We start from the raw sequence: 4,484 nt of genomic DNA on the forward strand, positions 1-4,484 counted from the left end.
GGAGGTGTCTGTTTTTCAAGCAATGTACATCCATATGAAAAGGAGGATGGTGGGAAGGGGAAAACAAGCCAGCTTCTGGATTCCCTGCTGAAAAGGGCTGCAGCTCGATCTGTCGCAACTGGTTTTCTCTTTAATTTCATTTCCCTGTAGCTGAGTTCTCTTTAAGACATGCACATAGGTGGTGGTGTCTGCGGTAGTGTTACTATTACTAAAATAGGTTATCAGGGCACTGAACTTGGCATATGTCACTGCCCAATCAAATGTGATACACTGATGAATGAATCATTAAGTTTCCAGATGACTTCTGAGGATTTCCCTGTGAAAATGCACAGCTCAAGGCATGTTATCACCATCTGAACAACTTTTTGGAGAATCTCCATGTCATTGCAAGGCTAGAAACAATATCCATCAGGCCCATCATCAGCTTTCCTAAGAAACCCAAAGCCAGAAAAGAGTAGCCAGAGATCTACCCTCAAACCTGCAATGCTGACTCCAGCAACCCACATGGAGAAGGAGATGCACAAGGATACAGGACAATGATATCAAGCCTACAAATCTCATGGAATTGGGAATCACTATGTTTAAGCTCACTTTTATGACAGAGAACATTTTCATTGCCACACACACGAAACCACACTCACAAAAGCCTTTAACATCTCAGAGGTGGGACAAAGCAATTGCCTCAGTCAAAAGAGGCACTTTTGATCAGGCATATGACCCTCTACAGAAACACCAAGCAAAATCATAAAGATCCATTTTTCTTCAGAGATTCCCTCATTTTCTCCATCCCAAAGCAGCACAGGGCACAGTCAGGGCAGCTAATTTGATATTACACGTAGAGTGACAGCTGCTGCAGCAAGCAGGCTGTATCTGCACGAGCGAACAGAACATGTGGAGGGACAGAAAGCTGAGCAAATCAGCCGAGCTGTGAGGCAGCAGAGGGAGGTCCACAGTTCACTGGCAAAAGCAGATTGTATGAGACATGTAGTGGCAGACAGCAAGAGAGGGCCAAGTAGAGGTCCGTTTTCACAACTCACTGTAGAGGAAGATGGAAAGGCCTTAATGATTTGCTGCTGTAAAAGGACTGTGACCAGGCCATGAAGACTGTGATTGCAAAGGTGGCTTCAAGCACTCCTCCACCTCCTTCATCTCTTTTCGCTGCCTCTCAGGAGAAGAAGGAACCTGGAAACAGCCACAGATGAGGGCCACATCCTCCACTGGGGTAGGGTAGGGGAATGAGGGAGCAGGCAGAGCAACCCTGGGCCGTGCATGCTGGGCTGGCACAGCTCCCTGCAACTCTTGGTTGTTCCTGCACGGCATCAGCCTGGGAAAAGAACAGGCAGTGATAGAGTTCTGTGTCCTTACCCTTCCTACCCCTCCAGGCCCTCCCTGCAGGCTTCGGGCTCCTGTATTTCACTCATGCAGCATGCTCAGTGGCGTTTTCTTTCATGCATGATTGGGCTTGTGATAGCTGTGTGGGGAGGAGAGCTCTCCTGGAGATCTTTTCCTTAGGCAGACAGTCTGTGTTTCAGCAGCCTTGCTGCCCACACCTCCCACAAGCCATTTCATCTCCCTTCCACTATCCCTTGCCCTTTGGTGGCAAACGCCCCTGTGATTGAAGTCCTCGCCTCCCTTTAGAGAAGGTGCAGGAACCACATGCCTGTTTTCTGTTTAGGTGGATTGGGATGCCATCTATACTTGTAAGTGTCACTACCCCATCCCAGAGGAGCAAGGAATATGGACAGGGGCAGCTACAACAGCAGCTTAACAGTCCATGTCAAGGGCCCACCAAGAACATGGGCAGCAAAGGGGCACATTCAGAGGCACCGACCGATTGGCTTTATCATGAAATCAAAGAAGAGCAGAACTGAGACCTTAGTCCTGTGGCTGAACCATTCATCAACCGAGAGGTCTGTCTGGAAGGTGGGTGGTTGTGGTGACAGCTGCCACCTCCTTCTTCTTCAAACTTAACGCCACTGCACACGGATGCAAATCACACTCTGCATACCCCATTCCTCCACTTGTTCTGCTGCTATTCCCATCTGCTGCTTCCTGACAGCAAGGCACGGTGGAACAACAGTCTGGTGTGACAGCCAAGGCATCCCAACAGGTTTCCCCCAGCTGGCAGGGATGTACATCTCCTCCACCCTCTCCATTTTCATCATCTGCTGCAAGCCTTCAGGAACACATACTGTCTGAAGTGCTGGCATAATTTTTCATCCTCTTTTCACTGCTTAAACTGTATAATATATTATTTTTACAATGAAATATATGACTTGCAGACCAAAGGCCTGAGATTAGGGCAATCTTTGAATAAGAAGATAGTGCAATTGCCTGAACTTAATACAATTTCATACAAGATAGTGGATGAAATCTCTGTTCTCTCAGAAAGTATCTCCCTCCAGCTCACGTCCTTGTTTACTTATATACATTAAGTGAAACCATCTTGATACAAACAAAAGCATTACCTGAAATTAAACACTTTTTGATACAGACAAAACACTAATTCTCAGCCAAGAAGACATACCTTTCCCATGAGAAACTATGGATGAGCAAAACTGAGGTCTGAAATTGTGGGCTTTGTTTTAACTTCTCTTAGGACCTACAGTCCACACTAGAGCTTTACCCCCTTTTACAAAATGCTTCAAAGAAAACAAACTACATATATTTTTTGCCCACTTCCTTTCAATTAGGATATGAATAGATGTAGATTAGCCTGTTGCCTGCTCATGTAGGCCACCCTCTGGGGTTGAAGCATTTGGGTCCAGCAGCTTCTGGTCAGAATGGTACTTAATGATCTGCGCATGAGTGCATGACCTGATTGCTGTTGCAGTAAAAAGTAGCAGTTCATGCTAAAATAACACTGCAACATACTGTGATTTTCAAGCTCACATGTCTTTGGGCTTACTATTTATTGGAAGTGGGTCATTATTTTAGCAGCTGCAAGAAGCAAGTGAATAAAGGTAGCACTACCTCAGCTTCTAACTCCTAGACTGAAAGCGGTGTATTATCTGCTCTCCACAAGAGCTACTGAAGGTTCAAGCTTGCTTAAGTTGAGTGAGGTCTAACATGAAACCTACTGTAGTCCTGTGTTGCTAACAAGCTTTAGGAAGTAATGGCATGAGGCCAAACTAAAAACATTTCAGAAGTGCCTAAATAGATTGCAGTGGCAAAAATAATCACTAATTTGATGCTGAGACAAAAGTTTGACAGGCAATAAGCCACCTCCTCGTATTCAGCAGCCAAAAAGCAGGCCACAGAAGCATGGCTACAACTTTGCGGCCTGCATCATGACACAGTGCAAACTTCAAAACCTTCATCCCTTTGGAGACTTTTTCAGCATAGTGAGAACCAGCAATCAAGGAAATGTCAAACCAAAAAAATTATATATATATGAAAAAAAGTTATATATATATATGAAATATATATATATGAAAACATATGAAATATATTTATACATGTATATGAAATGTATACATTACTTCACTTCCTCTAAGGTAAACACTTCCTCTAAAGGTGGTGCATTATTCGGGACATATCTGCTAGCAGAAGCAGATGTCCATGTACGTAATACATTCACTATTGTCAGGTCTAAAAACTATTAGGCTATGACCTACTATGATGCACTTCTTGTTTCTGGAGTGGGGCGCAAAAGTGACAAAGGATACCACGCTTACAGTTTGTTAACAACTAAGTAGCATTGTGCTCATCAGAGACAAAGCACACGTAAGAAACAGAAACCTGTGAGGTGAAGGTTTGGAAATTATCATGCTGAGGTGGGCCTGTGGGGGAAAACCCAAGAACCCTCTGCAGCTGCCTCTAGAAATCCCAGCAACAGAATTTCATACCGGGCTGCAATACTGCAATTGTCAGCACAGATTTAACATAGTAGCCTTGAATGCTGCTCAAACAGCTACAATTGCAATGCTCTCCACACACTGCAATTTCTAGCCAGGATATGAAGCAGTTTGCCACAGTAGAGACTGAGAAATCTCATGGGGGGAAAAAAAAAAAAAAAAAAAAAAAAAAAAGAAGGAAAAAGGGAAGCAAAACCGTGCTGCACTTTTGTAGAATAGTGTACATCCTAGAATGACTTTTCACTTTATCATGTGTTACAGGTTAAACCCTGGAGCATGCCAACAGCAACAAGCTCTCCCTGGCATGACCAAGTACAGGTGCTGGCTGAGGCCGTTGACAGCTTTCAGGCCGTTAACAGATTTCGAGCACTGCCAGCCCCGAGGCCGCCCCATGCAGGCCCCGAGCTTAACGCCCCGCTTCTCTGGGGGTTTCCGGCCACCCCTCGGCTTCTCTCCGCCGCTGCCTCCCTGCCACGATGCAGGACTCCGCCGCGGGAGTTTCCCGCCCGCCGCTGCTGTTACCAGACGCGGGCCCTGCCCGCCCCACCGCGTCGCCCGGCAACCGCAAGCCGGTGCCAAGCGCATGCGCACTAGGTCACTTCCGGCCTCTCCCGGCGGCTTCCGGCT

Source organism: Nipponia nippon, unplaced genomic scaffold (assembly GCF_047370975.1).
Source record: "Nipponia nippon isolate SJK-2023a ecotype South Korea unplaced genomic scaffold, ASM4737097v1 scaffold_8, whole genome shotgun sequence".
NCBI lineage: Eukaryota > Metazoa > Chordata > Aves > Pelecaniformes > Threskiornithidae > Nipponia > Nipponia nippon.